Raw genomic sequence first — 26,530 nt, forward strand, 5'->3', positions numbered from 1 at the left:
AGGCAGCATCTATAAGGAGAAGCGCTGTCGACGTTTCGGGCCGAGACCCTTCGTCAGGACTAACTGAAAGGAAAGATAGTAAGAGATTTGAAAGTAGTGGGGGGAGGGGGAAATGTGAAATGATAGGAGAAGACCGGAGGGGGTGGGATGAAGCTAAGAGCTGGAAAGGTGATTGGCAAAAGTGATATAGAGCTGGAAAAGGGAAAGGATCATGGGACGGGAGGCCTCAGGAGAAAGAAAGGTGGGGGAGAACACCAGAGGGAAATGGAGAGCAGGCAAACAATTAAATATGTCAGGGATGGGGTAAGAAGGAGAGGAGGGGCATTAACGGAAGTTAGAGAAGTCGATGTTCATGCCATCAGATTGGAGGCTACCCAGCCGGTATATAAGGTGTTGTTCCTCCAACCCGAGTTTGGATTCATTTTGACAGTAGAGGAGGCCATGGATAGACATATCAGAATGGGAATGGGACGTGGAATTAAAATGTGTGGCCACTGGGAGATCCTGCTTTCTCTGTCGGACAGAACGTAGGTGTTCAGTGAAACAGTCTCCCAGTCTGTGTCGGGTCTCACCAATATATAACAGGCCACACCAGGAGCACCGGACGCAGTATACCACACCAGCCGACTCACAGGTGAAGTGTCGCCTCACCTGGAAGGACTGTCTGGGGCCCTGAATGGTGGTAAGGGAGGAAGTGTAAGGGCAGGTGTAGCACTTGTTCCGTTTACAAGGATAAGTGCCAGGAGGGAGATCGGTGGGAAGGGATGGGGGGGAACAAGTGGACAAGGGAGTCACGTAGGGAGTGATCCCTGCGAAAGCGGGGGGGGGGGGGGGGGAGGGATCCTGTTCTAGGTGGCGAAAGTTACGGAGAATTATACGTTGGACCTGGAGGCTGGTGGGGTGGTAGGTAAGGACAAGGGAACCCTATCCCGAGTGGGGTGGCGTGAGGGCAGATGTGCGGGAAATGGGAGAGATGCGTTTGAGAGCAGAGTTGATGGTGGACGAAGGGAAGCCCCTTTGTTTAAAAAAGGAAGACATCTCCTTCATCCTGGAACGAAAAGCCTCATCCTGAGAGCAGATGCGGCAGAGATGGAGGAATTGCATTTTTGCAAGAGACAGGGTGGGAAGAGAAATAGTCCAGGTAGCTGTGAGAGTCTGTAGGCTTATAGTAGATATCAGTAGATAAGCCGTTTCCAGAGATGGAGACAGAAAGATCAAGAAAGGGGAGGGAGGTGTCAGAAGTAGACCAGGTAAATTTGAGGGCAGGGTGAAAATTGGAGGCAAAGTTAATGAAGTCAATGAGCTCAGCACACGTGCAAGAGGCAGCGCCAATGCAGTCGTCGATTTAGCGAAGGAAAAGAGGGGGATGGATACCCGTATAGGCTTGGAACATGGACTGTTCCACAAAGCCAACAAAAAGGCAGGCATAACTGGGACCCATACAGGTGCCCATGGCTGCACCCTTGGTTTGGAGGAAGTGGGAGGAGCCAAAGGAGAAATCATTGAGAGTAAGTACTAATTCAGCTAGACGGAGGAAAGTGGTGGTAGAGGGGAATTGGATAGGTCTAGAATCCAAAAAGAAGCCAAGAGCTTCGAGACCATCTCAGTGGGGGATGGAACTATATAGGGACTGGATGTCCATGGTGAAAATAAGACAGTGGGGGCCAGGGAACTTAAAATCATTGAAAAAATTCAAAGCATGAGAAGTATCACGAACATAGGTGGGAAGAGATTGAACAAGGGGGGAATAAGACAGTGTCAAGGTATGCAGAAATGAGTTCAGTGGGGCAGGAGCAAGCTGAGACAATTGGTCTACCTGGACAGGCAGGTTTGTGGATCTTGGGTAGGAGGTAGAAACGGGAAGTGCAGGGTGTGGGAACTGTGAGGTTGGTGACAGTGGATGGGAACAACACCTTGTATACCGGCTGGGTAGCCTCCAACCTGATGGCATGAACATTGACTTCTCTAACTTCCCTCCTCCCCTTCTTACCCCATCCCTGACATATTTAGTTGTTTGCCTGTTCTCCATCTCCCTCTGGTGCTCCCCCCCCACCCCACCTTTCTTTCTCCCGAGGCCTCCCGTCCCATGATCCTTTCCCTTCTCCAGCTCTGTATCACTTTCGCCAATCACCTTTCCAGCTCTTAGCTTCATCCCACCCCCTCCGGTCTTCTCCTATCATTTCGCATTTCCACCTCCCCCCCCCCCCCCATTGCTTTCAAATCTCTTACTATCTTTCCTTTCAGTTAGTCCTGACGAAGGGTCTCGGCCCGAAATGTCAACAGCGCTTCTCCCTATAGATGCTGCCTGGCCTGCTGTGTTCCACCAGCATTTTGTCCATAGAGGTAGCGGTAGAACTTTTTTATGCCCAATACTAGAATAAGGGCCTCTCTGTCGATCTGTGCATAGTTGTGTTCTGTGCTCATCAGTGATCTTGAAGCAAACACAATCAAGTGTTCAGATCCATCTTTCATAGTGTGTGACAAAATGCTTCCAATGCCATGAGGGGGTGCGCCATACACCAGTCTGATGGGCAGCGATGGGTCATAATGGGTTAGCAGTTCATCTGATGTTATTAGTCTCTTTGTTTCCTTGAATGCTCTTTCACATCTTTTTAACCATTCCCACTTTCTGTCTGTCTGTAACAGTGCATTCAATGGATGCAGCACTGTGGCGATGTGTGGGAGGAACTGGTGATATTAGTTTACAAGGCCCAAGTATGACCTGAGATGTGGCACATTTTCCAGTTTGAGTGCCTGTAACATTGCTTCGATCTTCTTTTGTGGCTTATGTAAGCCATACTTGTCAATGACATGTCCACAGTATGAAATTTCATTCTTGAAAAACTCACATTTCTCTCTCTTTGCACGCAAGCCATACTCACTCAGCCTGGTAGGCACTTTACCAAGGTCCTGGAGGTGCTCTTCATCATTCTTGCCAGTCACGATGATGTCATCAAGGTAACATTGTATTCCTGGGATATCTTGGATCACTTGGTCCACTGCTCTTTGCCAAATTGCTGGAGCTGATGCGACGCCAAAGATGATTTTGCTGGAACAGTCCCCCTGTAAGTGTTGATCCTGCTTGACTCTTCTACCTTCATTTGCAGATAGGCTTGTGACGAGTGAATCTTTCAAAATCTCTCTCTGCCTGCCAAAGATGCAAAAATGTCTTCTATTCATGGCAGGGATACTGCAAAGTACATGGCACTGGTTTGATGCTCACTTTGCAATCCTCACATATGCAAATGGCTCCAGTCTTCCCTTCTTGGTCACCGAGACAATGGAAGTGGCCCAATCACTCCACTCGACCTTGGAGACAATTGCAGATGCCTCCAAGCTCTGAAGTCCAGCATCCACTTTAGGATGTTGTGCAAAGGGGATTGGATGCACTTTATGGAATCTTGATGTTGCTCTTTTATTCGGTTCAATCCTGGCCTTTATGCCTTTGAGTTTACCAATCCCCTTCTCAAACACCTTCTCATGGGCATTAAGCAGCTGTGAGTGTCCGGTTAGTGCTGCCATTTGGACTTCTGTTGCCTGTTAATGCTACATTGAGAGCTTTGACTAAATGCCAGTCTAGTTGGATTTTTCTCAATAATTTGCTTCTGAAAAGTGCTAGCCTTCCACTTTTCAACATATAGGGCTCTAACTGCTGTGTTGTGAATGTTTGTGACATTCACTTTCAATTTGCCTTTGGGAGACTCTTTTTTGCCTGTGTAGGTCTTGAGAGTCACTGAGGTCTTTTCTAAAGGTAGCTTAGAAAACAGTCTGTTGTCATCAGTCTCTGAAATTATAGACAAAGCTGACCCTGTATCCAGCTCCATTTTCTGTTTTCCACCAGACACATCTAGTGTGATAGAAATGAATTTGTGATCTGCTTGAGTAATACTATGCAGTTCTCGGCATGACAGCTCACCTTTGTCAGACTCTGTGTTGTCTGATTCTGTTTCACATTCAGTCACTTTATACATTTCATTAGTTCTGTGTTTGAAACTTTTCACTGTACAGTTTTTCTCTTTGCTTGTGCTTTTTATCTGTCTTGCATGCTCTATGTGGCCTCGTCTGTGACACTTTGTGCAAACTTTTGCTTTGAAACAAGAGTCATTTGCATCATGGGAGGATTTGCCACATCAATACCATGTTTGGCTTTTTACACCATTCGGGTATATCATGTGTATTTCCCATTCTAAACTTTTTTTCTGTAGTTCTGCTGCAGTCTCTAATAATATTGCAATGGTCAATGCCTATTCTAAGTTTAGTTCTCTTTCTGACAGTAGCCTCTTTGGAGTGCTTTGACTCAGCATACAAGCCTGTCCCTTAATGCATCTGAAAGTCCATCTCTAAAGTCACAGTACTGGGAAAGTTTGTGCAGTTCTGCAATGTATTCAGAAATGCTTTCATCTTTTGAATGGTTCCTTTCCTGTACTGTGCTATATTGTTCTTTGTTCTAAAAACTAAATCTTTCAGCTATTACCAGTGGTTTGGGGCTCAAGTGATTTTGAAAATTTGTAACAGTTTCATCAATGGTCTTGCTTGCTGGCTTTTCAGGGTTTACTAAGTTGCACAAGGAACTGTACGTCCTTGCACCCATTAAGCTAAGAAGCATGGACTTTCTTTTGCTCATCCACATCTTTTGCCTTACAATACAGTTCAACTCTCTTGATGGACAACTCCCAAGCTTCATTTGCGCCGTCCAAATAGTCAACTTTCCCTACTGAAGCCATCGCCACCTCAGTTTCACTTTAACTTTGCTGGTTGTGTGTCTTTCACTGTGTGCTATGCAGTTACTCATGCATCCCTTTGTTAGCGGCCTCTCGCTGTTTCATCCAGTAACTGTCGGTGGTCTCCTCTGACATTCAGGTTTGTACTTGTCACCAGTTTGTTGTGTCTGTGGATAACTACATAATGATTAAATGAAAGCAAGCACATGGGAGATGGCTTTAACTGTTGTATTCACATTGCAGTAAGAGAGAGAGAGAACAATGCGTATGTGTAGACAACAGATCATACGTAGTGATAAGGGGAGTTATTACTTAAAAAGAAATAGATCCATACATTATAACGGACAAACTAAATAAGTACTTTGCATCCAGCTTCCCTGTGGAAGACACCAGCAGTATGGTGAAAAAGTGTCATGATGTGTATGAAATTACCATAACTGGACTGAAGGTTCTTGGGAAACTGAAAGGTCTGAAGGTGGATAAGTCACCTGGACCAGAGTTCTGAAAGAGGTGGCTGAAGAGAGAGAGGCAGAAGAGAGGAAATGATTGGCCAGTTAGTCTGACCTCAGTGGTTGGGAAGATGTTGGAATTGATTGTCAGTATGTGTTTTCGGTGTACTTGGAAGCACATGATAAAATAGGCTGTCGACAGCATGATTTCCTGAAGAGAAAATCTTGCCTGATAAATCTGTTAGAATTCTTTGAAGAAGTAACATTATTCTTCTTAGGCACTGGTATAGTTGTTGCCTTGTTGAAGCAAGTAGAAACTTCCACCCATAGCAGTGAGAGGTTGAAAATGTCCTTGAATACTCCTGCCAGTTGGTTGGCACAAGTTTTCAGAGCCTGACCAGGTACTCTGTCAGGGCATTCACATTGCGAGAGTTCATCCTCTTTAAAGGCAGCCTAACACTGACCCCCAAAACAGAGATCACAGGGCCACCAGGTGCAGCAGGGATCTTCATAGCTGTAGTTATATTCTCCATTTCAAAGCGGGCATAGTAGGCGTTGAGTTCATCTGGTAGTGAAGCATCGCTGCTATTCATGCTATTGGGTTTCGCTTTGTAGGAAGTGATGTCTTGCAGTCCCTGCCAGAGTTGTCATACATCTGATATCGCCTCCAATCTCATTCAAAACTGTCTCCTCAACCTTGAAATAGCCCTCCACAAATCAGACCTGGTTTTCTGGTACAGGCCTGGGTCGCCAGACTTGAAAACTCCCCCAACCATGGAGAACACCTACATGAAACGTTGCCGTAGAAAAGCAGCATCTATCATTAGAGATCCTCACCGCCCAGGCCATGCTCTCTTCTCATTGCTGCCATCAGGTAGAAGGTAAAAGAGCCTCAGCCTCGCACCACCGGGTTCAAAAACAGTTACTACCCCTCAACCATCAGGCTCTTGAACAAAAGGGGATTGCTACACTCATTTAAGCACCCTATTTCATTAGTTCATGCTCATTATTTATTGCTATTTATTATCTGTATTTGCACACTTTACAGTTAACAGTTCCTGATCTTTACAGTTACTGTTCTATAGATTTGCTGAGTATGACCACAGAAAAAGAATCTTAGGGTTGTTTGTGGTGACATGTATGATAATAAATTTTACTTTGAACTTTGAAAGGCTTAATTCAGCTCCTATGTTTTATAGTCTGATAGACTGCTGAGTCCCCTCCATGCTTGAATTTCCAGCATCTGCAGATTTTCTCTTGTTTTTGTATTTAATGTTTTGTTTGCTTCATTTTCACCTTTCAATTGCTACCAACAATGAGATTTTCGACTGCAACTTAAGCCACTGCGACTGGAATTCCTTTATTCTATGATCAAACCAACTCTGTCCTATCTTTCGGCTGGATTGTTGAGAAGTTATATATAAAAAACTGACGAGAGCTGCTGCCCTGATTATATACCACTAGGTGGTGATGATGTATTGTGTAAACGTTTCAGGATGTTCGCGTAAATATGCAAAGTTTAGCACCACAAGAAAGATTTCATCAAACTTACACAAAATCCCCTCAGCTATTTTAAAATGTGGTAATTTAATCATGAGGTAACTGTAGATATATCAAAGCTCAAATTAAATTTATTATCAAAGTACATATATGTCACAGTATAAAACCCTGAGATTCATTTCCTTGCGGGCATTCACAGAAAATGAATAAAAGACGGCCCCCAACAGGATGGACAAACAACCAATGTGCAAAAGTCATCAAACTGTACAAATACAAAAGAAAAATAGTAGTAATAATAATAATGAGTAAGCAATAAATATTGAGCATTCGAGGAGAAATATCCTTGAGAACGCATCCATAGTTTGTGGAGGGCTCCTTATGTGGTGGAACAGTTCAGTGCTGAGACAAGTGAAGTTGGTTCAAGAGCTTGATGAGGGGTAATGACTGTTCCTAGATCTGGTGTTGTGGGCCCTGAGGTTCCTGTACCTCCTTCCTGATGCCTGCGATGAGAAGAGAGCATGGTCTGGGAGGTGGAGGTCTTTGAGGATGGAGGCTGCTTTCTTGTGACAACACTCCATGTAGATGTGCTCAGTGGTGGGGAGGGTTTTACCCATGAAGGACTGGGCCATATCCACTAATTTTGTAGGATTTTCAGTTCAAAGGCTTTGGTGTTTCCATACCAGGCTGTGATGCAAGCATTCAAAATACTCTCCACTGCACATCTACAGAAGCTTGTTAAAGTTTTAGATGTCATGCCAAACTTCTAAGGAAATGGAGGAGACTGTCACACTTCCTTCATAATGGTACTTATGTTTTGAGCCCAGGACAGACCCTCTGAAATGATAACAGCGAGGAATTTAAAGTCGCTGACCCTCTCCATCTCCGATCCCCCGATGAGGACTGGCTCATGGATGTCTGTTTTCTTCTTCCTGAAGTCAACAGTCAGCCACTTGGTCTTGCTACATTGAGTGAGAGGTTGTTGTTGTGGCACCACTCAGTCAGGTTTTCAATCTCCCTCTGTATGCTGATTTGCCACCGACTTTGGTTTGGCCAACGAAAGAGGTTCTGTCTGCAAAATGAAATATGACGTTGGAGTTGTGCTTAGTCCCAGAGTCATAAAGCGAGTAGTGCAGGGGGTAAGCACACGGCCTTGTGGTGCACCTGAGCTGGTGGAGATTGTGGAGGAGATGTTGCTGCCAGTCCAAAATGACTGGGGTCTGCAAGTGAGGAAATCGAAGATCCAATTGCACGAAGAGGTATTGAGGTCAAGGGTCTTGGTGCTTATTGATTAGTTTTGAGGGGATGATAGTATTAAATTCGGAGCTATAGTCAATAAAGAACATCCTGATGTATGCATCTTTGCTGTCCAGATTGAGTGAAGAGCCAATGAAATGACATTTGCTATGGACCTATCGTGCCGGTAGGCAAATTGGAGAGGATCCAAGTTACTTCTCAGGCAGGAGTTAATACTTTTCATCACCAACCCCTCAAAGCACCTATCACTGTGGATGTAAGTGCTACTGGATGATAGTCATTGAGGCAGCTTGCCACGTTCTTCTTAGGCACCGGCGTAATCGAAGCCTGCTTGAGACAGTGGGTACTTCAGATTGCCAAAGCAAGAGGTTAAAGATATCAGTGAACAGTTCAGCCAGTTGATTGGCACAGGTCTTCAGTACTCGGCCAGGAATCAGAGAAGGAATTTTTTTGGCTATTTCCTCATTCCCCCCTGACCCCATTCCTCTGACATAGCCCATGAGAAAATTGTGGACAAGTCAGAAAGAAGGCTAGAGAATGCTGGAGTCAAACCCCCAGGGCAGAAAGGAGTTCAGAGATCACATGTGGTCAACGTCATTGCTCCATTTTCAGCTCCCATGAGCTGCCGAGTGTCTCCAACAACCAAGAACAGTTCCTGGCCTTCATGTGTGGCTTAGCTACTAAGCCCAATGGAACTGATTCTAGTGACAGGAAAAAGGGCAAAGGTGGGTTACTGCTCTCTTAAAACCAGTCGCTTCAGATGGGAATGTCAGCCACGGTTGGCTGGAGTCCCTAAGGCAGTCCTACATTGAGTTCAAAGCTGACTGGTAATTCCTGCAGCGTTCCTGGTGCCAATGGTCTCTGCCATTCCTTCGGGTTCATTGGCTGTGTGGAGAGGGGGAGCCTGCTGCATGGGCAACAGCTTGCTCTCTATATTGTACTGCCCTGGTTTGTGTATCATGTAGACAGCCAGGAGATTCTCGACTCTGAGCAACGGAGGGCCTCAAAAAGTATCAGAGGATACCAATTTTTTTTCAGATGTAAAAAGAGAGGTTAGAGTGGATTATTGGACCATTGGAAAAAAACGTTGGTGAGATAAAAATGGGGGACAAAGAACTGCTGGATAACTTAAGAAGTATTTTGCGTCAGTCTTCACTCTGAAAGGCGTCGGCAGTATGCCAGAAGTCTGAGACTGTCGGGGCAGAAGTTGCTATCACTAGGGAGAAGGTGCTTGGGAACCTGAAAAGTCTGAAGGTAGACAAGTTTTCTGGACCAGAGGTGTACATTCCAGAGTTCTGAAAGAGGTGGCTGAAGAGATCGTGGAGGCAATAGTAATGATCTTTCAGAATCACTAGATTCTAGAATGGTTCCGGACAAATGGAAAATTGCAAATGTCACTCCACTCTTTAAGCAGGGAAGGAGGCAGAAGAGAGGAGATTATAGGTCCGTTAGCCTGTCTTCAGTGGTTGGAAAGATGTTGCAGCCCATTATTAAGGATAAGGGTTCAGGCTACTTGGAGGCACATGATAAAATAGGCCAAAGTTAGCATGGTTTCCTTCTGGGGAAATCTTGCCTGACAAATCTGTTGGAATTCTTTGAGAAAATAACAAGCAGGATAGACAGAGGAGAATTAATGGATGTTGTGTACTTGTGAATTTTGGAAGGCCTTTGACAAATTGACAAAGTGCCAAACATGAGGCTGCTTAAGAAGATAAGAGCCCTTGGTATCACAAGAAAGTTATTAGCATGGATAGAAGGTTGGCTGAATGACAGGAGGCAAAGAGTGGGAATAAGTGGAGCTTTTCCTGTTTTCTGCCAGTGACTGGTGCTGTTCCATAGCGGTCAATATTGGGGTGGCTTCTTATCACATTGTGTGTCAACCATTTGGGCGATGGAATTGATGGCTAAGTGGCCAGGTTTACAGATGATACAAAGATAGATGGAGGGGGGTAGTGTTGAGGAAGCAGGAAGTCTGCAGAAGGATTTGGACACATTAGGAGAACGGGCAAACAAGTGGCAGATGGAATATAGTGTAGGAAAGTGTATGGTCATGCACTTTGGTAGGAGGTATAAAGGTGCAGACTACTTTCTAAGTGGGGAGGAAATTCAAAAATCAGAGGTGCAAAGTGTTTGGGAGTCCTTGTGCAGGATTCCCTAGAAGTTAACTTGCAGGTTGAATCGGTGGTGAGGAAGGCAAATGTGATGTTAGCATTCATTTCAAGAGGACGAGAATATAAGAGCATGGATGTAATGTTGAGACCTTTTAAAACATTGGTCAGGTCACACTTGGAGTATTGTGAGCAGTTTTGGGCCCCTTATCTAAGAAAAGATGTGCTGGCATTGGAAAGGTTGAGAGAGGTTTACAAGAATGACTCTGGGATCGAAAGGGTTAACATATGAGGAGTGTTTGGCTCTGGGCCTGTAATCGCTGGAGTTTAGAAGAATAAGGGGTGGGGTCTCATTGATCCTGACCAGTGGAAGGCCTCAATAATAATAACAATAACAATAATAAAGCAATAAATACAAAGAACACGAGTTGTAGAGTCCTAGAAAGTAAGTCCATAGGTTGTGGAATTGGTTCAGTGTTGGGTGAGATCCACTCTGGTTCAGGGAGGAATGAGAGAACAAAGAACCTCACCTCATTCTTGATCTTTATATTGAAAGCTAGCTCGAACTAAATAGACAAGAGAAATTCTCTTTCTGTGGACAGTCTCTCGCCCTCACAGTCTACCTTGTTATGATCTTCGTTAGGGCATATTTTTGAGTTAAAAGATATAGCAAATATTAACTTCATCTGCAACCAGTCCTCAGATTTGAATACGGATTGCACTGTAGGAAACATCCTCTCCACATCCACTCTATCCAGACTTTTCAATATTTGATAGGTTACAATGAGATTCCCACTTCATTCTTCTAAACTCTATCAAGTACAGGCTGCCTTCTAAAATGGCTCAAACCGAATCCTTGGAGGAATTGTTGTTAACTGGCCCACATAGTACAATGATGTACCACCTGCTTACCTTCTCATTCTAATCCCACTGTGTGGAGCTGCTATCGAAGCATTGTGGAGACTGAGTGTTTCTAGATTATAACGTTCCTGTTCTGGGACCCCACCAGACTGGCTCGCAAAGGCATTAACATGGTCACAACACTGTCAGTGAGATCAGCTAATGATAATGACAGCCTTAGCACTACATGGTACAGGCCAGGCTGTCAGTAAAATTACTGCCTAAATATTTCCAATCTGCAAAGTCATAATAATAAGAGTTTGCAATTCTGTTAAGTACACACCACTAAACTTAAAGGAGAGCACAACACAGAAAAATTAAGAAGTTATCACTATTGAAAAAGATAACCAATGGAAGAGCATGACTCGGCACGGAAGACGTCCCCACAATCTGAGCGGACTAGCTGTCGACAAGGAACCATCGCACACCTGGCTCAGGATTGGAGACCTCTTCCCAGAGACAGTAGGGTTCCATGCGGCAGACCGAAAAATTCAAGATGATAAATGTAGAAAATGCCAAGAAAAACCAGAAACAATCCAACACGTTATAGAATCCTGTAGCAGTTTAACTCAATCTGATTACTTACAGAGGCACAATCAAGTGGCAAACATCATTCATCAAAATCTTGCTTTAAAATACAAACTCAAATGAAATCACACCTTTCCATAAATATAAGCCTGATCAAGTTTTAGAGTCAAAATACCACAAATTATATTACAACCAATCAGATAGGACAATCCATAATCACCATCTGGATATAATAATACAGGATAAACAAGCAAGAATAACTTACTTAATAGACATAGCCATTCCAAACACACACAACTTACAGAAATCAAAAAGTGAAAGACACCCGAAATATGCCAATTTAAAAGAGGAAATTGAAAGACTATGGAACATGAACAGGATATACATTATCCCAATAGTAATATCTACAACTGGTGTCATTCCCAAAGTCACTACAAAATAGCATTAAACAATTAGGCCTACACAATAATCTATGACCAAATCTATGGAAATCTATGTAAATTTCCAGAAAGCCACAATACTAAACACCACTAGAATAGTCAGAAAGCTCCTAGCGATTGAGAAATGAGTGTGCTTGGCTATGCCCATACCTCAGGTTTTACCAGCTTGAGCTGAGAAAAAATAAAAATGCAACAATAGTAACATATCCTTCTGTGCCTCATTGGCACATCAGGCAGCAACCTTGCCATTTCTTTAGTGTTTGTCTGTTTTATGAAGCCGAGTTACTTGCTTGATGCTCAACCCAGCACAGATGGAATGCATGCAAGGAACTGGCCGGATTCGAACCCATGACCACTGGCCCAATGTCCAGTGCAAATGCCACTACATCGCTGGCCAGCCCTTCAACTAGCACTAGATTTTCTGTTGCCTGAGAGAGGTGACATTTGTGTCGTTATCATCCAGGAGTGTTGCACGTACGTCCCGATATGTGCAGCCAACTGTCCTTGATGGAACTGTCACGGACTTTTCAAGACTCTGCATCATTGAATTTCTGTCAGATCTATGTTGTCCTCTACAGAACAAAGAGAAGGGAGTGTGGAAGTTGTGGTGAGGCAAGGGTTAAAGACAACATCCAGGCAAAGGGCAGCCATAGTCGAGTGAGACCATTGACATCACCTTCACTGATGCTGTGATGTGTTCTCATCTTCCACCAGCTCCACCCTCGAGGTCTTGATTCAATCTCTCTTTGTCTGGAACCTTCTACCACCAAGGCTGACTCTAACAGGAGTTGAGCAGCAAATGGCTTTAGTTCTGGGATCTCAGGAACTCACAAGCCTCTCCACAAGGTGGCAATCCATGGAGAAGTATCACTTCTGTACAACACAGGAACAGTGGATATGCTGTTCAATAAAAACAACACAGGCATCAGCAACTGCAAGTTCCTTGAAAAGGTTTCTGAAATTCCTCAGTGTAGTAATCTTGGGCTGAGAAGTGGCAGATAGAGTTCATCCCAGAGAAGTGTGCGGTGATTCACTTTGGAAATTCAAATTTAAAGGCGGATTAACGACGGCCTTCTTAGCAATGTGGAAGAACAGGGGGATCTTGGGGTCCACATGCATAAATCCTTCAAAGCTGCCGATCAAGTTGATAGGGTTGATATGAAGCAATACATTGTGTTGGCCTTCGTTAGTCAGGAGATTGAGTTCAAAAGCCACAAGGTACACTTCTATAAAACCCTGGTTAGACCACACGTGAGCTATTGCGTACATTCCTGGCCTCCTCACTATAGCAACAATGTGGAAGCTTTCAAAATGATGCAGAGGAGATTTGCCAGGATGCTACCTGGATTAGAGAGCACGTCTTATGAAGATGAGTTGAGCAAGCTAGGAGTTTTCTCTTTGGAGCAAAGAAGGATGGGAGGTGACTTGAACGAGGTGTACAAGATGATGAAGCATCGATCGAGTGGAGGGCTGGAGACATTTTTCCAGGGCAGAAATGGCTAACACAGTACATGGGGGCATAATTTTAAGGTAATTGGAGGAGAGTATGGGAGAGATGTTGGAGGAAGGTGTGTCTTTTTACACAGAGTGTGGATCGCGCTGCCTGGAGTGGTGGTAGAGGCATTTAAGAAACTGTGGCACATAGATGATAATGAAATGGAAAGCTAGGTAGGAGGGAAGGGTTAGATTGGTCTTAGAGTAGGTTAAAAGTTCAGCACAACATTGTGGGCTAAAGGGCCTGTACTGTACTGTACTGTACTGTAATGTTCTATGACTTATGAAATATTTAAAACTAGGTGCAATATAATATTTTACCCTGATTTGGAGAATTGTTTGTCTTTTGCACTGTTCTATGTTCTATAGTTGGGTCACAATTAGGAGATGATCAAGTTTGATTTTCTTCACCTTTCTTTCTGAAGGAAATGAGTATTACTGCCAGATGATGACCTTAGCAGTTCATCTTCAGAGATAGTGACTAGTGTTCTGTCTGAACATCACAACTGTGCTCAACCATTTTCTCAGATGATATCAGCAAAGAATTTTTCCAGCAGGAAACACCAGCCAGTGACCTGGAGTGGGAGCTGAGAGCAACTCATTTCCTTCCTTCTAAAATCAGGAGGCAGCTGCTATGTAAACAAACCAGGAACAGGCAGCTCTGCGTTAACTAGACAAAGTGCAAGGACGTCCTGAAGAAGGGTCTTGGCTCCAAGTGTCAAATGTTTGCTCTTTTCCACCGATGCTGCCTGCCCAGCTGAGTTCCTCCAGCATTTTGTGTGCATTCTCTGGGAATACACACATCCTTTTGAACTACATGAGCTAGTCTCAACGTTGGCAGTGCAGTTCATGTTTTAGTCAGTCGGCTGACTTTTGAATATTTGAACGTGGCAGATTTTGGCATTGGAATTGGCTTATTATTGTCACCTGTACTGTGATACAGTGAAAAGCTTGTCTCGTGTACTGTGCATTCAGATCAGATCGTCACACAGTGCACTGAGGTAGAACCAGGTAAGACAATAGCAATGCAGAATAAAGTGTAAAGGCTACCAAAAGAAAGCAGTACAGGAAAATGATGAAGTGTAAATTCAAAAATTCAAAGTACACTTATTATCAAAGTACATGATGTACAAAGAAGCTGGATGAACTCAGCAAGTCGGACAGCATCCGTTGAAAGGAGCAGTCAACGTTTCGGGTCAAGACCCTTCGTCGGGACTAAAGAAGGAGGGGGCAGGGGCCCTATAAAGAAGGTGGGGGGAGGGTGGAAAACCAATCAAAGTACATATGTGTCACCACATTCTACACTAAGATTCATTTTCCTGTTATTCACGAAGGAACTCAATAAAATCAATAAAAAATGCCACACTAGAAGGAAAAACAACCAAAGTGCAAAAGGTAACAAACTGCAAATACAGAAACAAACAAATAATAATAAATAAATAAGCAATAGATATAGAGAACATGAGACGAGGAGTCCTTAAAAGTGAGTCCATAGCGTGTGGGAACAGTTCAGTGTTGGGGTGAGTGAAGTTATCCCCTCCAGTTCAAGGGACTGATGGTGGAGGGATAGTAACCTGGTGAGGCTCCTGTACCTCCTTCCTGAAGACAACAGTCAGCTCCTTGGTCTTGCTGCATTGAGTGAGAGGTTGTTGTTGTGGCACCACTCAGTCAGGTTTTCAATCTCTCTCCTGTATGCTGTTTCTTAGCAGGGGGCTGAGCACACAGTCTTGTGGGGCACCTGTGCTGATGGAGATTGTGGAGAAGATGTTGTTGCCAATCCAAACTGACAGGAATAATTTAAAAGATACTTCAACAGGTACATGGATTGGAACTACCTTAACAAGCTAGATTGTGAGGCCAAGATTCTATCTTCTTCTACAAGAGGTTCATTCAAGAGTCTGATGTACAGAAAAGGCAATGGAATATTTTAGAAGTACTAAAGGTTAATTTGCAGGTTGAGTCTGTGGTGAGGAAGGCAAATGCAATGTTAGCATTCATTTCAAGAGGTCTAGAATATAAAAACAAAGATGTAATGTTGAAACTTTATAAAGCACTGGTGAGGCCTCGCTGGGAGTATTGTGAACAGGTTTGGGCCCCTTATCTTAGAGAGAATGTGCTGACGTTGGAGAGAGTTTAGAGCAGGTTCACAAGAAAGATTCCGGGAATGAAAGGGTTACCATATGAGGACCGATTGATGGCACTGGGCCTGGACTCACTGGAATTCAGAAGAATGAGGGGGAATCTCATTGATCCTGATGAGAGTCTTGGCCCAAAATATCTACTGTTTACCTTCTTCCACAGATGCTGCCTGACCTGCTGAGTTCCTCCAGCATTTTGTGTGTGTTGCTGGGATCTTACTGAAGCCTAAACAATGGTGAAAGGCCTTGCAGAGTGGATTGTGTATGTGGAGAGATTGGTTCCTATGGTGTGGGAGTCTAGGACCAGAGGGCACAGCCCTCTGTTGGTATAGTGGAGGCCAAGGCAGACATTGATAGATTCTTAATTAGTCAGGGCATGAAGGGATATGGGGAGAATGAAGGAGATTGGGGACAAGAGGGATTTGGATCAGCCATGATGAAATGACAGAGCAAAGTTGATGGGCCAAGTGGCTAACTCTAATTATGGTCTAAGTACAATAGATTCTATCAAAATCTACTCCCAAACACGGACTGACAAATAACCAATGTGTAAAATAAAGATAAAACAGTGTAAATAAATATAAATAAATAAATAATGCTGAGTATATGTGTTCTAGAGTCATTGAATGTTCTGTCGACATTTTGGGTCTTGGCCCGAAACATCGACAGTGCTTCTCCTTATAGATGCTGCCTGGCCTGCTGTGTTCCACCAGCATTTTGTGTGTGTTGTTTGAATATCCAGCATCTGCAGATTTCCTCGTGGTTGCTCATTGAATGTTCGTCCATAGGCTGTGGAATCAGGTCAGTGTTGAGCTGAGTGAAGTTACCCCTCGGTTCACAGCCTCATGGCTGAGGGATAATATGAATCTGGTGGTGTGGGACCTTAGACTCCAGTACCTCCTTCCCAACTGCAGCAGCAGGAAGAGAGCGTGGCCTGGGTGATGGGACTCCTTGATGATGGACGCTGATTCCCTGTGACAGCTCTCCTTTTAGGTGAACTTACTTGGGGGGAGGGCTTTACCCAAGAATACGTACACAGCACTGGAAGAACTCAGCAGGTCAGACAGCATCTGTGAGAAAAGAGTAGCCAACGTTTCGGGCTGAGACCCTTCATCTGGAATGGGGGGGGGGGGGATGAGAGGGCCGAAGCCCAGTAATAGAGATAGGAGAGAGGGAAGGGCTGGAGGCGCCAGGTGGAGAACCAATCAGAGTAAGGATAAAGGGGGGAGGGGATAAGCATGAAAGAACTGTAGAGGTAAAGGAGCAGAAAGTTGAAAGGGGAGAGAGGCAGAGAAGGACCTGGGATAGGGGGAGGGGGGGAATTACCGGAAATTGGAGAATTCAATGTTCATACCACCAGGCTGGATGAGGCCCGACGGTAGATGAGGTGTTGCTCCTCCAACCTGAGCTTGGCCTCATCATGGCAGTAGAGGAGGCCATGTATGGACATATCTAGATGGGAATGAGAGGCAGAGTTGAAGTGGGTGGCAACTGGGAGGTCCTGTCTATTGTGACAGACGGAGCGGAGGTGCTCGACAAAGCGGTCCCCCAATCTGCATCGAGTCTCGCCGATGTAGAGGAGGTCGCACCAGATGCAATAGACGACTCCAGTAGACTCGCAGGTGAAGTGTTGCCTCACCTGGAAGGACTGTCTGGGGCCCGGAATGGTGATAAGGGGGGAGGTGTGGGGAAAGGTGTATCATTTGCACTTACAGGGATAAGTGCCGGGTGTGAGTTCTGTGGGGAGGGACATGTGGACCAGATAGTCGCAGAGGGAACGATCCCTGCGAAAGGCTGAGAGGGGTAGGGAGGGAAAGATGTGCTTGGTGGTAGGGTCCTGTTGAAGCTGGCGGAAGTTGCGGAGGATAATGTGTTGGATCCGGAGGCTGGTGGGGTGGTAGGTGAGGACAAGAAGAACCCTGTCCCTGTTGTGGTGATGGGAGGATGGGTTAAGAACTGAAGTGCGGGAGGTGGAGGAGATGCGGGTGAGGGCATCTTTGATGACACCAGAAGGGAAACCATGATCCTGAAAGAAAGAGGACATTTGAGAAGTCCTGGAACGGAAAGCCTCATCCTGGGAGCAGATGTGGCGGAGACGGAGGAACAGGGAATAGGGAATGGCATTTTTGCATTGGGCAGAGTGGGAAGAGGTATAGTCGAGATAGTTATGGGAGTCAGTGGATTTGTAGAAACAGTTTCCCCCACTTGGTCAGGGTCACGTGAGTCACGGGAGCAGGTGGTGGATGGTCGTACGAGCAGCCGGTGCATATCACAAGTCTGGTTATGGGACCACTGACGCCAGGCAGACAATCTCTGAAGAGTATTAATAATGGCCAGGGTCACCTGTCTTGTAAAAACACTGACCAGAAGAAGGCAATGGCAAACCACTTCCGTAGAAAAATTTGCGCAAGGGCATGATCGCACTTGTCTTTCAACATGGCATATAATGATGATGACGATGATAAGACTCAGGAGATTCTGCAGATGCTGGAAATCCAGATCAACACACACAAAATGCTGAAGGGACTCAGCAAATCAGGCAGCATCTATGGAAAAGAGTGACTTTTCGGACCGAGACTCTTCAGCAGGAATGGCTCTCAGGGTCATTTACTGTATTTTACTGATACTGTATCAGGGTCATTTACTGTAAGCTAACTACGATTCAAATCACCAAGAAAATGGTACTTGATAAATTAATGGGACTGAAGGTGGAGAAATCCCCTGGACCGGATGGCTTGCATCCTAGGGTCTTAAGGGAAGTGGCGGTCGGGATTGTGGATGCATTAGTGATAATTTTTCAAAACTCGCTGGACTCGGCAATGGTCCCGGCAGATTGGAAAAATGCTAATGTAACTCCTTTATTTAAAAAGGGCAATAGACAGAAGGCTGGGAATTATAGGCCAGTTAGCCTAACATCTGTGGTTGGCAAAATGTTGGAATCAATAATTAAGGAAACAGTAACAGGGCATTTGGATAAACATAGCTTAATAGGACAAAGTCAGCATGGCTTTACAAAAGGGAAGTCATGTTTGACAAATTTGTTGGAGTTCTTTGAGGACATAACATACAGGGTAGATAAAGGGGAACCAGCAGATGTGGTGTATTTGGACTTCCAAAAGGCATTTGACAAGGTGCCACACCAAAGATTATTACTTAAAGTAAAAAATCATGGGATTGGGGATAATATTCTGGCATGGGTGGAGGATTGGCTTCCTAACAGAAAACAGAGAGTTGGGATAAATGGTTTATTCTCAGACTGGCAGTTGGTGACTAGTGGTGTTCCGCAGGGGTCAGTGTTGGGACCCCAACTCTTTACAATCTATATTAATGATTTGGAGAAAGGGACGAAGTGCAACGTATCAAAGTTTGCTGATGGCACAAAGATGGGAGGGAGTGTAATGAGTGCGGAGGACATTGAAACCCTGCAGGGGGACATAGATAGGCTGAGTGATTGGACAGACATTTGACAGATGAAATATAATACTGACAAGTGTGAGGTCTTGCACTTTGGCAGGAAAAATAATAGAGCAAGTTATTATCTAAATGGGGAGAAACTGTAAAGTGCTTCTGTGCAAAGGGATCTGGGGGTCCTGGTGCAGGAAACACAAAAAGTTAGTATGCAAGTGCAGCAGGTGGTCAAGAAGGCCAATGGAATGCTGGCTTTTATTGCTAGGGGGATGGAGTATAAGAACAGGAAGGTCTTACTGCAGTTGTACCGGGTATTGATGAGACCACACTTGGAGTACTGCGTGCTGTTCTGGTGTCCATATTTAAGAAAGGACATACTGGCTCTCGAAGCAGTGCAGAGAAGGTTCACTAGGTTAATTCCAGGGATGGGTGGGTTGATGTATGATGAGAGGTTGAGTAGATTGGGACTCTACTCATTGGAGTTCCGAAGAATGAGAGGCGATTGTGAAGGGGCTTGATCGGGTGGATGCGGGGAGAATGTTCCCAATGATGGGTGAAACTAGGACTAAGGGACATAATCTTAAAATAAGGGAATGCCGTTCCAGGACTGAGATGAGGAGAAATTTCTTCACTCAGAGGGTAGTGGGGCTGTGGAATTTACTGCCCCAGAGAGCTGTGGAAGCTACTACACTCAATAAATTCAAAATGGAGATAGACATTTTCCTGGATAAAAATGGTATTAGGGGATACGGTGAGCAAGCAGGTAAGTGGACATGAGGCTAGGTTTAGATCAGCCATGTGATCTCTTGGGCCAGTTTTCGATAGCCTGGATGGGTCGGAGAGGAATTTTCCAGATTTTTTCTCCTCAATTGGCAAATCGTTTTTTTTTCCCCCGGGTGATCACATGGGTTTGGGCGGGAGGAATAATAAAATAAAATGGGCGGCATGGTGCACTGTTGGTTGGCACTGTTGCCTTGTGGGATTCGGTGATAACTAGAGTTAAGATTGGATCAGCCATGATCTTGATGAATGGCGGAGCAGGCTTGAGGGACCGATTGGCCTACTCCTGCTCCTATCTCTTATGTTCTTATTTAGAGTTCCCGGTTCAGCCTCCTCTACATCAGTGAGCTCCGACACAGAATGAGGGACTGCTCCTTCAGTCCATCTGCCTGGTCCACCACAAATGGCGGGGTTTCCCCGTGACCACCCATTTCAATTCAACTTTCCATTCCCATTCATCATGTCGGTCCAGGGCCTCCTCTACTGCCACGATGAGGCCACTCTCAGGTTGCAGCAGCGACACCTCATATTCCATTTGGGTAGCCTCCAACCTGATGGCATGAGCATTGATTTAATTAAATTCTAGTACTTTCTCCCCCTCCCCCCCCCCTCTCTCTCTCTCTCTTTCCATTCCCCATTGGTTCTGATCTCACCCCTTCTCTTCTCCTCACCTGCCCATCACCTCCCCCTGGTGCCCCTCCACCTTCCTTTTCTCCCATGGTCCATTCTCCTCTCCTATCAGATTCCTTCTTCTTTAGCCGTTTACCTTCCTCACCTATCACCTCCCCGCTTCTCACCTCATCCTCCTCCCCCACCTACCTACCTACCTACCTTCACCCTCACCTGCCAGCTTGCACTCCCCGTTCCCTCCAACCTTTTATTCTGGCTTCTTCTCTCTTCCTTTGTAGTCCTGATGAAGGGTCTCGGCCTGAAATGTTGATTGTTAAGGTGGCACAAAATGGCATCTCCTTTGCATTCCTCTTCGGAAACAGCTTTAGATATATCTTTGATATCTCTTTTTTTTCCATTTTCAGGGTGCAGGGGGTTCTTTTGCAGACTGACCTGCAGTTGCATTCTGACTTTGGTCCTTCGTGGGAATGGGACTTGCTCTCAGGGCTCGCGACCGGTCGCTTTTCTTATATCCCGAGGACGTGCCTTCAGGGTTCCAGGATTACATGGGTCTGGGGACGTGCTGATTCCAGTCAGGTGCCCCTGACTGAAGCATCGCGGGAGAACACAGACCATCAGGAGCTGCCGGGGGGTTGCTGCGCCTTTTTGGTGCCAACTCTCCGGGCGCAGAGCTCGGATAAAGTGACGCAACAGACTTCTAACATCGTAAACCAGCGAGTTGTTTGTCACTTCTCCCCTCTTGCTATGAGACAGGGACACCTCTTTTTCCCCTATTAGGATGAGAGAGAGAGCTTGTGATATGTCAGATTATCAGGTGAACGTGTAGTTTTTGGGGTACTGCAAGTCTGTGTCCTTAATGATGCTTTGCTGCACGCTGGAGTGCTGGGGGGGGGGTTGTCATTGGCTTCCTGCTGGTTGTGCGGGGGAGGGGGGAGTTGGGGGGGGTTTGGGGTTCTAACGTTTAACTGTCATTCATTCTTTTCATGGATGTCTGCAAAGAAAAAAATCAGGATGTATATTGTATGCGTTTTCAGATATTAATTGCACCTATTGAAACCTATTGACTATCTATTCCTCTCCATCAATGCTGCCTGACCTGCTGAGTTCCTCCAGCATTTTGTGTCATTGCCCATTCAAAATCATTGTCAGTCCTGTCAGTTTTAAGGGGCAGTCTTTATTTATGTATAGTTTTTCATAAATACTACTATATTCCTTTATTTTCACGTGAATGCCTGCAGGAAAATAGATCTCAAGGTAGCAGATAGTGACATATATAGGTACTTTGATAATAAATTTAATTTCACTTTGATTTTTTATGGCCTATTGCCACAGCACAGAATATAAGAACAGCATTGAGCAAGTGCATGAAAACATATTGCTTTTTTTTGCTCTCGAGCTCCTTGTCATTAGTCTGGTGCCTCCTTCACACTGGCCTTCTCCTGATGAGCTCAATGTGTGAAGAGTTCACAACCGCAGTGCAGTCCAGAGCCAAATTATGTCATCTTGAGCCGTACTGGAGACTGGGATCGCTGACAGCTTCTGCTAACATGTTCACCAGCTGTGGGAAATAGGAGTTATTCGCCTGTCATCCAGCACTCTGTCTCACATTTGCTGGAGCCAAGCTCAAAAATTTAGATCTTAAGACGATAAGACATAGGATCAGAATTAGGCCATTCGGTTCATCGAGCCTGTTCTGCCATTCTATCATGGCTGATTTATTATCCCTTTCAAGCCCATTTTCTCCTGCCTTCTGCCCTGACTAATCAAAAACCTATCATGCTCTGCTTTAAATATATGCAATGACTTGGCCTCCACAGACACCTGTGGTAATAAGTTCCACAGATTCACCAACCTCTGGCTAGAGAATTTCCTCCTAATCTCCATTTTAAATGGATGCCCCTCTTGACCGAGGCTGAGCCCTCTGGTCCTAGACTCACCCACTATTGGAAACATCCTCCCTGCTTGCCGGGCTGCAGATCTCACAGTGCTCAAGGAGTTTGAAAAACAAGATTTATGCTTGGCAGCAGCATTCTAGTATTCAATCTGCCCAGCCAGCAAAACAGCAGAGCATGTCAGCCATTTCATTGCCAAAGTTTTGAACAGGGCAAGGTTTATTTTCTCTGGTCAGCAGTTGGTGCCGTGTCCCGTGCTTATCACCCAAAGGAAATGATTACATTTAGCAGCTTAAAAAAGGCTAAACAAATAATTCTAGTACTAGTATGATCACTCAAGTTGAGTATGATGTTCTCCTAGAGGGTTAGTCCCTTAATGCCTATGTGTTACTTTGTTAAACATGGGGCGTCTGATGTATGGGAGCCATCACGCAGTGGGTGACAGTTTGGGGTCAGAGTCTACTGGGATGGAATGTAAGGTGACTGGGGACCCTTCACTGCTACAAGTTTTCTCTGTCTTCATTGCTGTTCAAGTCAAGTCAAGTCAAGTCAACTTTTATTGTCATTTCGACCATAACTGCTGGTCCAATGCATAGTAAAAATGAGACTACGTTTTTCAGGACCATGGATTACATGACACAGTACAAAAACTAGACTGAACTACATAATTTAAAAAACACAGAGAAAGCTATACTAGACTACAGACCTACACTGGACTGCATAAAGTGCACAAAAACAGTGCAGCCATTACAATAAATAATAAACAGGAAGGTGTCAGTCCAGGCTTCGGGTATTGAGGAGTCTGATAGCTTGGAGAAAGAAACTGTTATATAGTCTGGTCGTAAGTGCCCGAATGCTTCGGAGCCTTTTCCCAGACGGCAGGAGGGAGAAGAGATTGTATGAGGGTTGTATGTTGTGATGTGTCATCATCTTCTACCAGTTCCACCATTTAAGTCTTGGTTGGATTGCCCTTTGTCTGGAACCTTACCACCACGGGTGACCCTACCAGGTGCTAAGCTCAAGACAGCATTGCTCTCAGGATCTCGGGGACACACAAGGCAAGGTGTTGACCCTCAAATAATAACTTAATAAGAAAACATCTTTGGAAGATTTGGTCAGATGATTTACAGTGGAGGGTTGGAAACCAGCCCAATTAATATTGCCCTTCTCCTCAATAATAAGTATGCTGTACTGCTTTAGATACCTTTGGGGAGGAATGGCTGAACAGGGAGAAGCCACGGCGAGCAGGTCACTGGTTCTGTGGCTCAGAAGGGAAGGGGGAGGAGAGGACTGCAATAGTGATGGCGGATTCTAAGATTAAAGGAGCAGACAGGAGATCCTGTGGACGTGAAAGGAAACCTTGATGGTATTTTGCCTTGCGAGGATGGCTTGGACGGGGTATAAAGGGGTAGGGGGGCATCCAGAAGTTGTTGTACAAATTACTACCGAAGGCAACAGGAAGTTAAAGGGAGGAGGTGCAGAAGAGAGGACATGGGGAGTTACAAACACAAAATACTGGAGGAACTCAGCAGGTCAGGCAACATCTATGGAAATCAATAAATAGTCAATCTTTTTCGGCTGAGACCCATCTTCAGGACTATTCTTTGTAGAAAGCTGAAAAGCAGGACCTCTACAGTAGTGATCATTGGATTTAGACCATAAAACCAGAAGATACAGCAGCAGAATTAGGCCATTCAGCCCATCAAAACGGCTCCACCATTCCATCATGGCTGATCCCAGATCCCACTCAACCTCATACTCTTGCCTTAGCTTTTGATGCTCTGACCATTCAGGAAAGTATCAATTTTCTCTTTAAATATACCCACGGATTTGGCCTCCATTGAAGTCTGTGGGAAAGCATTCCACAGATTCACTACTCTCTGGCTAAAAAAAAATCCTCCTTATCTCTGTGCATTCTTCTCCAGTTGGCTATCCCCGGCAGAGAGGAACTATGATATCGGAAAACAGGAGCTTCTTGCAGTTAAGTTAGGCTTGGAAGAATGGCGTCTCCAGCCAGAATGGCCAACAACACTTTACCATTTCGACTGACCACAAGAATTTGGCTTATACTCAGGAGGCCAAGAGGCTGAATTCCAGGCAGGCCTGGTGGTCTTTGTTCTTTATCGCTTTGAATTCATCCTGACCTACCGACTGGGGTTGGAAAAACCAGAAGCCTGATGCCCTGTCCTGTCAGTTTGATCTTCCGGAGTGAGAGGAGCAGCATACCACCATTTTGCCCCAGGCCAGGCTGGTAGTGCCAGTTCTTTGGGGAACTGACACTGTTGTTCACAAGCCCCATGCGCAAGGGGAGATTCCTAGGAATGGTCATCCAAGTAAGCTGTTCATCCCAAGTCCTGTCGGGTCCCAGGTGGGGATATTCATCGAGAATAACACCAGGGATAGCCAGGACCCTCGAGTTTATCATGAGGAGGTAGGGTGGCCCAGAATGATAAAAGAGATTCAGCAGTATGTGAGGTGCACGCCTAGAACAAGGAACCCTGTGTCCTTCATTCTCTTCCCTTTCCGGATTACCTTGAGCACTCATCTGCAGGGATCTCCTGCTATCTATGGGGGATTTGGTCAACATGGTCATTGTCAATCAGTTTGGAAAGGCAGCAAGTTCATTACCTTGGGAAAGCTATCATCTGTGGTGGAGACAGCCGATATTGTCCTGGACGAGGTCTTCAGGATCTACGGATTCCCATTGGACATTGTCTCGGATCGTGGTCCATATCTAACGTCACATTTCTGAAGGTGTTCTGATAGGGGCAACAGCAAGCCTTTTCACTGCCTTTCACCCACAGTCCAACGGCCAGGCGGAGCAGACTAACCAGGATTTAAAAGGTGACTGAATTCAGAACGACTGGACGAGTGGTGAGACCATTTGATGTGGGCGGAGGTCACCCACAAAATCTCACAGCATTCTGCGCAAGAGATGTCACCATTTGTGTGCCAGTTTCATTATCCTCCGCCTCTCTTTCCAGAACAAGAGGCCGAAGTTGGGTCTCTGCAGCCGAAGATTTCCTCCAGCACTGCAAGCAAAATGGATTAGAGCAAGAGAGATTTTCCTGGGCTCTACCCAGAAAGCGGAGATGAAGGTGAACCGATAGAGAAGTCCAGGACCTGCTTTACAGCCGGGACAACAGGTCTGGGTATACCTTCATGATTTGCCTCTCCAAGTAGAAACAAGAAAGCTGGTGCCCAAGTTCACTTTGAAATCCTGAAGAAATTAAACCCAGTGGCTTACACCTTGAAGCTCCCCTAGAACAAAAAGATCAATCCCAGCTTCCACATTTTTCAATTAAAACCTGTCTCCACCAGCTTCTTAACACACACCCCTACCCCCCCCCCCCCCACCATCAGCCCCATTGCCAACCAGGTTTATTGAGGGGTAAGAGGTCTTCACAGTGAAAGAACTTTCAGACCCACATACTGTTCAAGGGGTTTAGCAACGCCTCGTGGACTGGGAAGGATTTGGAACTGAAGAGAGGTGCTGGGTGCCTGAAAGAGACATCTTGGATCCAGCTCTCATCCTCGATTATCATCACCGTCTCTCCCAGCAGCCAGGGCCATCAGGAATTGGCCATAGGAGAGGGGGCCCTGTTACAATGTGCCCCCCCCCAACCAAGCCAGCTTCTGGGATTTAGACGCTCAAACTCCCTGGAGTACCAGTAGCAGACCTGGCCCCTTTAAGGGTTTGGAACAGTCCCGCTAATTGGTAATCATATTTCGAGCGCCAAGAATCAAGTATTTAAGGAACACCTGAGGTTCAGTTTGATGCTCAGTCACAAGCATTTGGGTGATAATGTCTAGCATTTGTTTTGTGTTCAGATCCAATTTGATACTGTGTCTCAAACCTTGCTTCAGATACCCCAGAATTTGGGTCCACATCATCCATGTCAAGGACTCTTGTTACACCAACAGAAGGCAACTAAAAAGCCATAAGGAGAGAAAAGATGAAATATGAAGGTAAGCTATCCAATAATATAAAAGATGATGCCAAAAATGTTTTCAACTATATATAAAGAGTGAAAGAGAGGTGAGAGTGGATATCAGACCACAGAAAAATGAGACAGGATAAGTAGTAATGGGGGACAAGGAAATGGCAGCATTTTACATCAGTCTTCTCTATGGAAGACAGTAGCAGTATGCCAGAGATTTGAGACTGTGGAGGGCAGAAATGAACATAGTTGCTGTTACTAAGAAGAAGGTGCCTGGGAAGTTGAAAAGTCTGAAGGTAGTTAAGTCACTAGACCAGATGGACTACACCTCAATGTTCTGAAAGAGT

The 26,530-nt window shown here is 45.2% G+C and overlaps 1 long non-coding RNA gene across 2 annotated transcripts in view; it reads left to right on the forward strand.

The window, feature by feature from the left end:
* The window catches only part of LOC132402117 (uncharacterized), a 67,814-nt gene that overhangs the window by 23,330 nt on the left and 17,954 nt on the right, over positions 1-26,530 (forward strand). The window contains exons 3-4 of one of the 2 annotated variants that reach the window (XR_009514808.1): positions 25,227-25,388; positions 26,110-26,211. This is a non-coding gene — a long non-coding RNA (uncharacterized LOC132402117). The remainder of the gene's footprint in view (positions 1-25,226; positions 25,389-26,109; positions 26,212-26,530) is intronic. The other variant, XR_009514807.1, reaches the window with a different exon arrangement.

The sequence above is a fragment of the Hypanus sabinus genome, chromosome 1 (assembly GCF_030144855.1).
Source record: "Hypanus sabinus isolate sHypSab1 chromosome 1, sHypSab1.hap1, whole genome shotgun sequence".
NCBI classification, from domain to species: Eukaryota; Metazoa; Chordata; class Chondrichthyes; order Myliobatiformes; family Dasyatidae; genus Hypanus; species Hypanus sabinus.